Raw genomic sequence first — 15,104 nt, forward strand, 5'->3', positions numbered from 1 at the left:
TCTGCACGACGTGTCATGCCTGTCCTAAAGTTAATACGACGTAAAGACAATCAGTGGCGAAGCATTCCAGTATAAAAAAGGACTGTGACAAAGTAGGGGTATCAGTGTTTTGGTGCTCCTGAAGACTCAAAGATGTCACCCTCCAGAAAACATCCCTCTTCTAAACCCCAAGGAAAGAAAAGGAAAGGACTGCCTCCTCGTTTAGTCAAACATGGGGACATGCTATCTCTCCTGCCCAAAGCTTCTCCACCCCTACGAAAAAAACTCATTCAAATAGCCTCCAAAGAGGTCATCGATACCGTGTGAGAATGTTGTTTGAACGTATTTGAAAGGCACGATCCCTTTGTCCAAACACCAGAAACAATGCTTAGGCGAACATCGTCACGTTCTTCGTCAAATGGTTCAAAAGAAAATCCCCCTTCGCCAAAAGAAGAAGATGCTGGTCCAACGTGGAGGAATTTTGCCACTCTTATTAGGCCCATTGCTGAAAGGAGTCTTGGGAACCATGTTGGGAGGACTCGTGGGAGGAAGATAAAAAGGACCTCTGAAGTCCCAAAATCTCAGACCTAACCCTTGACATTCAATGGAAGGACGAAAACTAGCTTTAGTGCCTTACAAACTATGGATGGAATACCATCGTTGGCAAGAACAACGGACTCCGCATTTACCTCCCAATCCCAATTTGAGCGAGATATCCCAGTTACAACACGAATTGCAGACCTTGATGAATCGCCAAGTACGGTCAACTCTTTCAACGACTGCAACTCTTTCACCAGAAAGCTTCAGACGAAACAGCTCTTCCCACTCTGAAAGATTTTAAGACTTTGATGAAAAGTCCAGCACCATCACCACTACCACCACCACTATCAGTGACCAAGACAGAAAAAGGAGAAGAAGAAGAAGAAGGGTTTCAAACTCCACCAGAAAAAGTATGCAAGTTAACAATACCACCTCCTCCAGAATTGGATGGATTAAAAAGATGATGACCACCCCTTCTTGATCAGAAGAGAAAAAGAAGGTGAACACAGAAGTAAAACAAGAACCGATATCCCCTATTCACATATCCTCCTCTTCGACACCTATCGCTGGTCGCACACGCAAAGCATTACAAACCAAGAAAATACCCCACGAGAAAAAGAGTAGCGTCCTCCAAGAGTGGGTGCCTTATTAACAAATAAAAAATGGAAAAAGTGTTAGCCAGCATTTACTACGACCCATCCCATCCTGCAGGTTACGCAGGAGTTCAAAAATTGTATCATGCTGCCAAAACTCGACTGAAAAGTCTCCGTTTACCTCAAGTGCAACGATGGTTACAAGAACAAGCTACATACACTTTACACAAACCCATTCGACGCAAGTTTTCCAGAAGTCGCACCCAAGTGTAAGGCATCGATCATCAATGGCAAGCCGATTTAGCCGATGTCTCTCATTTGGCCAGCTACAATCGTGGCTACAAATATTTGTTTTGTGTCATCGACGTCTTTTCCAAATTTGCCTGGGTCGTACCCTTGACTTCCAAATCGAGCCACGAGTTAGTGCGAGCCCTGCAACAGGTGTTGAAACAAAGTGGTTGTCGCCCTCTTCGATGGCAAACGGACAAAGGTACCGAAATGTCTGAACCAAGCTTTCCAAAAAGAATTAAAGAAACGTGACATTCATTTTTGTACCACAGAGAATCCTGAAACTAAAGCTAGCATCGTGGAACGTTTTCAACGCACTTTGAAAGAACGCATGTGGAAATATTTTACGCATCACCACACTCTGAAGTACATCGACATCTTACCTCACCTGGTGCAAGCGTACAACCAATCTTACCATCGAAGCATTGGACGTGCCCCGCAAGAGGTGACTCCCGACAACGAAGTGCTAGTGTCTGATCGCCTGTTTGGTACGTCCCCAAGGAGGGCTGTCCCCAAGAAAAGTGGAGTGTTGGCCGTAGGAGATTAGGTGCGCATTGGCAAAACCAAACGCACTTTCGACAAAGGTTACTTACCTAACTGAACAACCGAATTGTTTCGTGTCACTGGACGAGTGCATGGCCGTCATCCTGCCGTCTATAAATTGGAAGACATGAACGGAGAAGTGCTCAAAGGAACGTTTTATTTGCCCGAGTTACAACGTGTGACCAAAAAAGAAGACGACGTGTACGACATCGAAAGCATTCTCGAACGCAGAACCCGTAAAGCGGGCAAACGACGTGTCAAAGAAGTCAAAGTACGTTGGAAAGGATATCCACCCAGTTTTGATTCTTGGATCGACGCTTCGCAAGTCATCGACTAAAAATGAAGTGACCATCATGCCCTTTCACACCTACTCAGCTACGGCGACCACTCCTTCACCCAGTTCTTCTCTGCAAGATTTACAGAAACAACACTTGTGGGTGTGGTGTGGAGAACGTGTGCCTAAAACGCAAATCGTCTTTTTCTGTCAAATCTTTGTGGTGTATCGTGTCATCGGTGCAGCCATTGCCAATTTGAGTTTGCAACAAGGAGACAAACAATTGTGGACCATTTTATTAAGCAGTTGCATCGGTTACCTGCTTCCCAATCCCTCTCTGAAATTCATCTCGAACGGGAACAACGGGAACCTTGTGTCCAGTGCCAGTGCCAGTCACATTCCAACAACAATAACCCCATTTTGGGCGGAGACACTCCTCCGACTTCCAGTAACCCCTCGAACAGTCACAGAACTCTGGAATTATGAGTCACACTAACCAGTTTTACTTAACATTACTCAGTGACAGTTTCATGGAGGTGTTTCCCAACAACACGTTGTGCTGTTACACGGCCAAATTACCTCAGACCATCCAATTAGATCACGAAGCCCATTTGGGAAGTGACTTTGGCGTGTACCGAGGCGTTGCTCGACAGCGAGGACACGGTTTAGGAGATATGTTAAAATCGGCCTTTCGTTCGGTGGCCCCCGTGTTGAATCCGATGGTGACACGAGGATTGCACGCCTTGAAAGATGCGGCATTGACACACGGTAAAGAATTTCTCCAAAATGTCATCATCGACAAACAAAACCCTAAAGAAGCCTTCTTGAGGGCAGGCAAAAATGTCTTGCTGCAAACGGGCAAAGACCTTTTGGGCCGACGAGAAACACCTATAAATACCCTGCACGCTGCCAAGTCAGACATTCCTACTTCCCTGACGCCACAGCAAGGACAAGACAGAAAGAGACGACGAAGAAAACACCCTTTCACCAGGATTTCACACTTCTAAAGCTAGAAAGACAAAGAAAAGAAGACCCGTTCGAGACGTAGACGTTTTCGATTATTAAAATATTGAGAAACCGAAAAAATAATGTACCAAGAGTCTTGCACCTGTTCCAAGTCGGAACTGGATCTGTTTGCCATGCCACCCACCATGATGACCATGTAAGAATCCCAATGGGTGGAATTTCATCCCGTCTCCTCTTTGACGGATTCAGCTCCCATCAAGTTTGAAATCAAAGGAAAACCCGAAGATTACATCGATCTGAACAACAGTTACTTGTACTTGAAAGTCAAAGTTCTAGATAAGACTGGAGATCCTATAGACACTGAAGCAGTAGCTCCCGTCAACAATTTCATGCATTCCTTGTTCAGTGGAGTGGACTTGTACTTGAATAACAAACTAGTCAGTAGCAGCATGGATACTTACCCTTACCGTGCCTACCGTGGAAAATCTCTTGACATACGGAATAGACGCCAAGAACACCCATCTCAATGTCTGTGTGGTATGGGAACCTGACGATGCGGGCGAGTTTGAAAAATTGGAAATTGATACAAAGAAAGAAAACAATGAGGGATTTGTAGAACGAAGAGACAAAATCAAAAATGGACAGAGTTTAAAACTGATGGATCGCTTGCATTTGGACATGTGGTTGCAAGAGAAATATTTGCTGAACGGTGTGGATGTTCGCCTGAGACTGAATCGTAGCAGTACCGCTTTTCATTTAATGGCTGATAGTGCCGATTACAAAACCAAAATCCAAGAAGCCAGACTCTACGTACGCCGTGTGGAAGTGTTACCTAAAGTGGGAAACGACATTAGTCACACGTTGAATACAACGACCGCCAAGTATCCGATACGACGCGTGGAAGTGAAAACGTTCACCATTTCCAAGGGTCAGCGATCCATGATCGAAGATCATCTGTTCCAAGGACAGTTACCCAAACGTTTGATCGTTGGTATCGTCGAGAATACAGCGATCAATGGAGCTGTTGATAAAAATCCTTTCTACTTTCATCACTTTGGCGTGTCCAAGGTTGAAGTCAGTCGCGATGGCAAGACCTTGTGTACCCGATCTTTCGAGCCTGATTTTGACAAGGAGAATTATTTGAGATCGTACTTGTCACTGTACGAAGCCACCGGACAGTTAGGAACCAACACCAGTCCCGGTATTATATACAAAGATTATGCAGGAGGCTATGCTTTGTGGGCTTTTGATTTCACTCCCGACCAAGGCAGCGACGAGGGACATTTCCACCCTATAAAATCTGGCCAGATTCGTGTGGAAATTCAGTTTGCAAACCGAGACCCTGATGAAACGGTGAACGTCATCCTGTATGCAGAATTTGATAATACGATAGAAATCAACAGTTTGAGAGTAGTCATTCTAGATTATTAGAAACCATGGAAGGCTGTTATCCCGCTTTACCTAGTGGAGAAACTTTGGACATGGAATGTGAGGAGACCATGGAAGAAGAATCCCAAGACAAAGACGACGAAGTTATGATGAAGTCCCGATGGCCAGAACATGAAGCCCATTTAGTCTCCTGTTTTGCTACAGTCCTTGGAGATAAAATGAAGGAATTGATCAAGAAAGATTGTTATGGATGTCAAAACGATCATCCCAATCAAATTCAACACGATAAATGTCTGATGCTGAGTCAAGAAGAAAAATTGGATGAGTATCTGGAAAAAGCTTGGAGTCTCATCGAGATAGAATTCGTGTTTGATCAGTGGTATAAAGGCTTGCGTGAATATTCTTCTCCTCCATTAACGGCTCTGGAGATCCGTCGCATCGAAACTCTCGTGAACCAGGGTCCGAAGTTGGAGCTCGTACCCCTTTACGTGACAGACATTTTCCAAGAGAAAATCAGGATCGAATTGATCACTTATTATCACCTGTGAAGAAAAACAACCCCACAAATAAATGAATATCTGGGAACTTTATTACCTTTTTTACCACAGTTCGTATACTGCTTCTTGGAATCCTGTCGTATGTGCTAAAGATGAACTCCTTCATCGCAAACCTCAAGACCATCAAGCTTATGTGATCAACACGGACGACAGTCATCTCCCAGGAACCCACTGGGTAACCCTCTACTTTCCTCAAGAAGGATGTGTGGAATATTTTGATTCGTATGGATTGCCTCCTCTGGAAGACGATATCATTGACTTTATGAGAAGAAATGCTCAGACCACACGATTCAATAATGTGAAATTACAAGGCACAGATTCCTTGCTGTGTGGACAATATTGTGTGTATTTTCTGCATCATCGCAGCCTGGGCTATCCCTTAGAACATTTAGTGACTTATTTTGATCGTCATTCTTCTAGAAACGATGTGAAAGTAGATTGATGGTTTTGTGACCATTATACTTATCTTTTGTCTTTAGCTAGGAAACATGGTGTCCATCAATGGTCTAATGACTTCCAAAAGTGGAAATGACAATTTCATTCACAACGTTGTCAACCCTGTCCAAAATAGAGTGTTAGTTGAAGAAAAAAAAATGTTTGTTATTTAAATTGGATTGTTAATGTTAAAATGTTATAGTTACTTGTTAGTGTTAAGTGATTTTGAATATAAATGTTGTTTTGAAGAAAAAATGTCTTTGTGGTTTGTTTTGCTATGGGTATCGTGATTCATGCTCTTTGACTTCTTACTATCCCTCCCATGAAACTCATTGAACGTTCCGACTTGAAAACCGTGTAGGGATGTTTTCCTTCAGGTCCGCGCTTTGACAATAAAACCGGGGCAGTCTCCAGTCTAACCATCCATTGTCGACTCATCCTCCTACGAAGATCTGCTCCAGACTAGCTAAGCTAAACGAAGACTACGTGAATTTACATAGGGTCAGACAAAGTCTGATACCGAAGCCTGAAGAGATAGAGAATGTTAGAATGTTCAAAGTCACTGAAGACCTGATAGAAGAGCTCTTCAGAGAAGAAATTAACAGGGAGAAAGAGGAATGGACAGAGAAGTACAGACTTCAGAAACAGTAGAGAGAGAGAGAGAGAGAGAGAGAGAGCAGCAACAGCAACAACAACAGCAACAGCAGAAGCAGCAACCTGAACCTGACAGAGGCTTTGTCGACTGTCGTATCGACACCAAAGAGTTCTTCTTCTCTTTTCGAAGAAGCAGACCTTATCCTTGGAGAAAGCCTGTCGTCAGAGGAGGCCGCCATCTTAGAACCTAAAAGATTGCCCTAGCTTCAAGTTCACACAAAAAACAGCCCTTTTCAGGGCTACCCCACCCTCTAGAAAAGAAATAACAATCGATTGCCTATAATAAGTTTAAAAAATAGAAGTGTGTGTATAAGCACATGAATTATTTATCTTGCTTGGAAAGTGTGTGTGTGTGTGTGTGTGTGTGTGTGTGTAAGTATTTTATTTAAGTGGCTTGTCAAATTTTTTTAGAATAGTGATAGGTAGTATAAAAAAGTGAGTGAGTGTTTCTTTTAGGTCGGCGCGTTGTTTGGTCATGATCTAGGTAATATAAGTTTTGTGTCTTAGGGGGATGTTTTCCTTGTCCGCGCTTTTCGTATAAATACAAAACTAGTCGGCAGTCTGGCTACCCATCGTTGACCTGTTAACAGTAAGACAATGAACACAAGACTAGCTAAACTGTTAGAACTCCAGATGCACCTGGAATATGCCAGGTGCCTACTGAATGAACTGGCCGCGGAGGCCATTGTGGAAGAGGAAAGAATAAATGGAGGAGGTGGAGAGAATACAGAAGGAAGAGGAGGAAAAAAGAGAGAGATCAGGTGTCACCCTATGATGAACCCTATGTGTGCAAGGTGACACCTGAGGCAAGGACACCTCCCCAGCCTGTATCTACACCGCAGCCACAACCACAACAGGAGGTAAGGATGCCAGTTCATCCTAGAATTAGAAATAGAAGAAGAGAAAGGGAAGTCTTCACTATTCCAGAGACAGAAGATTGGAATAGTGAAGCCACTCAACCCGCCTCTGCGCTTCCAGCGACAAGAGTGAATGGCAAGGAGACTGGAGTTGGAGATGCGTGTGCGGTGCCAGACCAGGAAGCTGCCAGCATTAGATCCGTGCATCTGGAGTTCAAACAAACAGCCCTTTTCAGGGCTACTCAATACTCTAGAAAAGAAATAGTAAGATATTTGCCTATGTGTGAATGTGGAGTAGAGTGAAAATAAACACTGACTCCTTTTTCCTGGTGTGATTGTATGTGTTTATGTGTGTGTGTCTGTGTGTGTGTTTTTGTGTGTGTGTGTGTGTGTATAATTGTAAGCGCTGACGTATGTATGTGGGGATGGTAGATTATGGTTATGTTTTTTGCTGCTTCAGGTGTGTCGATAGTAGATTATTGGATTTTGTAAGTGCTATAGTAAGTTTGTGTGAATAGTAGATTATGGTTATGTTTTTGCTGCTTCACGTGTGTGAGTAGTAGATTTGGGTTTGATTTTGCTGCTTGGCGTGTGTGGATAGTATATTTGGGGTTTGATTTTGCTGCTTAACGTGTGTGGATAGTAGATTATAGTTACGTTTTTGCTGTCTCATTACGTTAGGGAAAAGTATGTGCTTTTTATATAAGAACCCACAACGTTCGTCGTTCGCACCATTCTACAAAGAATAAAAAAGAAGATGGCTTCGAACCACCTTGACAAAATGAAACAATTACAAGACATCCTTGACAATTTGTGCATGATTGAACAAATGTTAGTTAACCTAAACGAGGATCACTAATCTTATGGTCCCCATTGAGTGAAGATGGAGATCAACAACATCAAAAAGCTAAAGGAAACAATAAGTGATCTGTTGAAAAAAATAAAGGAGGAGAAGGAGGATGAAGAGGGAAGGACAAGGATGAGAGCTTGGAATGAAAAAAATTAAAAGGAAGAAGAAAATGAGAAGAGGAAGAAAGAGGAGGAGGAGAAGCAGAAAGAGAAAAAAAAAGGAGGAAGAAAGACAAGAAAAGAAGAGAAAAAGTGTAGGAGAGAAAATAAGAAGCTGGTGGAGGAATAGAAGAAATTAGAAGAAGAAGAAGAAGAAAACCAAAGGCCCTTTTCAGGGCCACTCCAATGCCTCGAAAAGAGATTCCCTTTCATGCCTACATTTCTTTTTTTTATATGTCTGTTGTCTATTATCTGTGTTCTATAAATCTCTCATGTTCCATAACGCTATACAGACCCACCATGTTAAATTTCCCTTGTCGCTATATAGACCCACCATATATTCCCATGTTCAATTCCCCTTGTCGCTATATAGGCCCACCATATATTCCCATGTTCAATTCCCCTTGTCGCTATATAGGCCCAATATATATTCCCATGTTAATTCCCATTGTCGCTATAAGACATTCACAATTTTCCCCTGTTAAATTTCCATTGTCGCTATAAGGCAAACCCCCATTTTAACACTAAAATCCCCTTGTCGCTATAATGCATATCATGTGCTTCCCATGTTAAATTCCCCTTGTCGCTATAATGCCAGTCCTGTATCTCCCATGTTAAATTCCCCTTGTTGCTATAATGCCTATCCTGTGCTCCCCATGTTAAATTTCCATTGTCGCCATAAGGCAAACTCACTATTTTAACATTAAAGTCCCCTTGTCGCTGAATCGTCCCCATTCACTACTCAAGTATTACCTTATGGCCGAGTAAAATGAAACTTTTCATCTTCAACAGCAACAAATGGAAAACAATGTGAACAATCTTCATCATATTAATGATACAAATGTGGTAAAATTTAACTATTTCTAGACAATTTTAAAGAACACCTCAAAGAAAATAACAATTGGCAAGAATCAATACCTGCGTGACAGACCGTGTAGCCAATAAATCTCAGCTATATCATGAATTCTAATTTTTAAATGCTTTTTTTAAAAACACTTATTGAAATTTTGTAAACTTTCCTCTTCAACTTCAGGCAACCATCTCTTCATTGTCATCTCCTAATTACTACACCTGATCGAACCATGATACTACGTCATTTATAGCTAATATATTGGTTCCATTAAATTGACGATATACGGCGCAGTATTATGTATTCGTTCTTTCATTGACATTATCGCAGCAATACCCCCAACCACCCACCCCCGTCTGAAAAGACCAGCTTTGCCTGACAATACATCATTAGGTCATAAATTGTAAAACGTTGAACAGATTTATGTTAACTAAAATTACTATAAATAATGTAAAATATACGGCTTTTCTTCTTAAAATAATAAATCGAGTGTTCATTCACATAAATGTTTCAGAAGCAGATATTACCAATCACCTTTTCCCGGGCTAGTGATAATATTCTTCATACCAAACCTATTACACAAAAATAACTTAAGAAGAAAAGATTTAAAAGAAATCTGGAGCAAGTATGAAACTCTTGTCGCGTAGTATGTATGAGTAGTGTGATGAAGGTATGTTTGGTTTTGCCATGGCATATGCAAGGGAGAACATTCAACTCTGCATTTATTCATATAGGGACTAAAGATCATCAAACGAGGACAAGATCATCAATCAAAAGAGAACAATATTATTCATAAGATAAAGACAATATCAATGTAATATTTTTACAACAAAAATCAACAAAAGACATTAGTTTTAGGGAATTATATATCAATTGCGGAAACCGTTCATTAGCTTGCGAATAATATTAAAAATTTATTTCAAATGAGGACAAGATCATCATTTCAAATAATAATAAGAACAAAGTTACCTTTCCTTCAAACATGGACAAGATATCGATCAAAGGAGGACATGAACAAAGTCCAATTTCTTGTATGTAAAGTTGATGAGTTCCCACACCTAATAATACGGTAGTTTACTACACATATTGTCAAGTGCCAAGTGTCTAGACGTTCTCTTGATTCTTAACATCGATGATCTTCGGGATTTGGTTGGCAACCTAATATGCTTTTACAATTCAAGGGTTCTTATAAATGTTTATTCCATCACATGAAATCTATTAACCAAATAAGCATTTACGATTCAAGGGTTTAAAAAAAAAGTTTATTCCATCACATGAAATTTGTCATGAACCTAATATGCATTTAAAAGTCAAGGGCTTGAACAAAGGTTTATTCTGTCACGTGAAATCTATCATAAACCTAATATGCATCTAGAATACAATTGCTCTACAAAAATAATATTCAGTCTCAAGAACTCTGTCATAAACCTAATATGCATTTACAATTCGAGGGCTCTAGAAAAAGTTTACTCAGTCTTAAGAATTCTGTCATATTAACCTAATATGCATTTACAATTCGAGTGCTCTAGAAAAAGCTTAATCAGTCTCAAGAACTCTGTCATAAACCTAATATGCATCTACAGGTCGAGTGTTCTACAAAAAGCTTATTCAGTCTCAAGAATTCTGTCATAAACCTAATATGCATTACAATACAAGGGCTCCCCAAAACAATCTATTCAGTCTTTTGAAATTGTCATTACCTAATATGCATTTACAATTCAGTGGGTTTAATAAAATTGTATTGTCACATGAAATTTTAATAAACCTAATATGCATTTAAAATTCAAGGACTCTAGTAAAAGTTTATTAAATCTGATAAACTATAAACTATGTCATAAACATTTTAAAATATACTTTGAAAAATATCTGAAATGCTGTATTTAATGTGTTTAAATATATTATGTAATGAATTGTATGAAGCATCTGTAAATATTTGTATTTACAGCAGCTTATATATTATCATCTATAGCTTGTGTAATTTATGCAAAGAATTTATAAACATTAACAATTTATCTATAAGTACGTAATTTCAAGATAAATGATATAAATGAGAAGTTTATGTCCAGACCTTGTTAAAGATTACTCATAAGTTTAATACGATACGTCATACATTTAAAAGTACTTTATATACCGTACTCAGATATCTACAAATTAACAGCTTATATATATATATATATATATATATATATATATATATATATATATATATATATATATATATATATATATATATATATATATATATATATATATATATATATATATATGTGTGTGTGTGTGTGTGTGTGTGTGTGTGTGTGTGTGTGTGTGAAGAATGACTTGTTTCTAATGTATACATGCCAAAACCCATCCCGGTGCAAATGAAAGAAAACTATCAAACCCCTAAAATTGTATACGTTTTCGTTGATAGATAGATATATAGAAAGATAGACAAACATGCATCCATCCATCCATCCATCCATCCATACATACATATATGCATACATACATACATACCGCATTTGAGATTGTACTTGTTTCTCGGCTACAGCTATATAATGTGAATTCTGGAAGAAACGTGTCAGAGAAAAACCTTTATTCATGATGATAATCGCCAACGTCTTTCAAAGGTTTCAGCTTAATAGAACAGATACTTAAGGCTAATATTTAAAATAAACATTTAGCATATTTTCGGGTTTTCGTAAAAGCTATATGAATAACAATGCTCAAAGCATTAACAGTTTTCACAAAATTACGATACTTTACCCATGATGTTCATTTGCTAACGTCAAAGTGTTTCTTTACGTACGTCTATATGCCCTTATTAGATGGTCAAACTAACGTTAGTTTTGGTTATCTGTTTTGTTAGCATGGTCATTCCTTTAATTTTCCAACATACGAATTACATCATTTTCTTGTAATGTCATTAAACATACATTTTACAAACTGTATACATTGTATGTTATTACAATAAAAGCAGTTATTATTTGAAAAAAGTGGTATCCCTCTAACAGTACAAACACTGAATCTCAACCGTCTAAGAACAAAAAAGAGCACGTAACATTTCCGTTGGCAAAATCTGGCCTCGTGACTTCTTTGTTGTCAGCATATTTTCACATGCAAGTTTATAATAAAACGTGTATTTTAATTGAAAAAAAACACTTTAAATTAATTTATTCCACATGAGGTAGGTAATTTGCGTGGTATGAGAACTGTAAAAATGTCAAAATGTTTTTGTATTTAGCGGCTTTAGCTTACGATATTTGAGATGGAAACTTTGATGCTAAAGCTCAGCTAGCTTTATCACCGGCACTTTACTATAGGATTACCGAAACGAAAACAAATCATCCAAGAAAAACGCAAACGGAAAGGAAAATAATGTAAAAGAAGTCATTGGAAATAGTTTCTAGACCTTATTTAGCGATTGCAAACGCAACAGAACGTTCGGCGTGAATCACTCTGCCAGACATGTAGAGTCTATAGCATAAAACGAAGTCTGACGATTTGAAGTGTTTGAGCTATGTTAGGATAACATAGAAAATCGGCTTCATTGTTGATTGAGTTATTTCAAATTCTATTTGTTACGAGATATTCGAGGATGGCATTCACATACAAAACTTAAATTGTAAGGATGTATTTTGAGAAATGCCACCAATAGATGATCTGATAATAGATAGGTTGCCACTCTATATATAGTATATTAAAATGACTGTATATAAATAAAAAAAGTTTAAACCGACAAATGCAGTATAATCATGTCTAACGCAAGTCTTTTGAACATTTCTTTGAAATATAATAGTATGCAGCTATGGATTTAAACTAAGTGATATAAAAGAATCAAAACCAACAGGTCTTGTAAAATTCAACAACTACTTTTTTTGCTTAGAATAGAAAGTGAAAACTTACAATGATTTTACAGTAATGAGATTAAGTCCCAACATTCCAGAAAGTTATATCACCAATCCTAATGATCAAAGTTCTAATTAAATTCCATTAGTGTTCGAAATACGATCCTTTAGTTGCCTGTTAAATGAAGATGTGCCAACAGTCTGTTGATGAATGACAATAATATAATCCAAAACTGTCTTTGTCTGGATTAACTATAATTCATTCTTAATGTTTCTGTCCAAGAATATTATTGATGAGCTTTTTGTATTTCCAGTGAATAAAAATTTGAATAATAACTCCACCGAAATCAAAATCTGAACACAACAATACAAATGATTCTGCTAAAGATTTTAAATGCAAGAATGAGTAATTTCTCAAGTAAAGAAGATTATATACAAAAAAAAACTAAGACAAACAAGAAGAGCCGGAATGTAGGTCCTAAGTACATTTCTGGAAAATTCTTAGTCGTATACGGAAAAAATATGTTATAAAAATTATAGTAAAGTATGTGGTAAACATCAAGTACAACAGGTTATTCCATGGGAAATACCAATATCCTAGACCCAGACCCAAATTAACATGTTTACCTCTGTTGATACTTATCCTAATATTTAATCCACACTCTTACAAAAAATATTATTTATGTAATATTTGTTTACAAAAATAAAAGTCAATGGTCAGGTAGACAATGCACTTGAATTTGAACAAGGCAAGTCCAGAATATAATTACACATAGCATACAATCATGGGGGGAAAAGGTAACAAATACAATTCAAATATACGTAAAAATATTGTGTCTACACCCAGGATAAACATAATTTTATTTCAAGCATTGTGTTCTTCTTAGCTTTCTAATTATGTGATTCCGAGTGACGTTTCTATAAGATTCTTCTCCAATGAAAAATACATAATTAGAGTATCATGACTTTGTAAGAAATCCGATGATAAAGAGTTCCAGTAGATTACATTAATCCAATCAACTACAATGTGTGCGGCTCTGCATGAATTGTGAACACGATTTGTCGATGGGAAAAATGGAAAATCAATTAGCAATATCATAAACAAATTATGAAATCCAAAATGAAGTTTGTTCAATGAACAATACACTATAGGATGAAAGGTAAAATATCAAATGTCGAAGATAGTCTTTTACCTTATATAACATTTTCAACCGTTATTGTAATGGATCCGATAACTTATTGTTTGATTATCAAAAGTATTACAGAAATGGCCAATTCATATTGAATACTGTGAGATGATTGTTATTGTCTAACAATTTTAATTTTCGTAATCTTCGTCGAAGGAAGTACTATGCTACAAAGAAAGAATAACGTTGACATCTGTTAGGCAACTCGGGAAGAAAAATTTAACTGAAGGGAGAGCAATAGCCTTTTACATGGAGATGGAGACAGACATACAAAACTACTTATCTCTATTGTCTTACAATTTTTATGACGAAAAACCTGAATCAAGGTAGACACGAAGGGATCATATCCAGCGGGATCAAAGACAAAAGTAAAAATATAAAAATCGCCCAAAATATCGCAAGTATTAAGTATACATTTAGTATTTAATTTCCTGCATGCACTGTGAGATGCATATTGTTTGATAGCTTTATTTATCAGCATGGGTTTTAAACGATTTCTGTACACTCAGATATCCAACGACAAGGTCAGTTTGTTCAGCCCTGGTATTTCTTGAGTATACATGAAGTAGTTAATGATTGTGGACACGCTGCTGTAACACCTTCATTCAACAAAATGTGGATATATATATTGCTTTCCACGAATTGCGAACGTTGTCAATCGGGAAAATGGAAAATCAGTTTACAATATCATAAACAAATAATGAAATCCAAAACAAAGATTTCTCGATGTAAAACTCACTATAGGTTCAAAGGTAAAATATCAAACGGTGAAGCTAGCATTTCATCTTATATTACATTCATGTCAGCTTTAAGTGCAGTCAGCCCCTCGAGACGTTGGTAATATAAATATTGTATGTAATAATACAATGAAACCGTCATTTTAATAGGTCCAATAACGAACTGGTTCAATGTCAAACATATTACAGAATTTGTCGATTCATACTTCCATGTTCATCATATGTGCACTAATATACATGGCAGCATCAAAACTATGATAAACACATTTACATGTATACTTAGGAAATTGCATCTTTTTTATTTTATGACTGAACCCGAGAACAATATTCCTAGGAAAATATGTTAGGCAACTCGAGAAGAAGAAAAATAATAATCTAAAATGGAGATATAGGCAGACAAAACTATTCATCACTATTGTC

This window comes from Sinohyriopsis cumingii, unplaced genomic scaffold (assembly GCF_028554795.1).
Source record: "Sinohyriopsis cumingii isolate HCF-2022 unplaced genomic scaffold, ASM2855479v2 utg002078l, whole genome shotgun sequence".
NCBI classification, from domain to species: Eukaryota; Metazoa; Mollusca; class Bivalvia; order Unionida; family Unionidae; genus Sinohyriopsis; species Sinohyriopsis cumingii.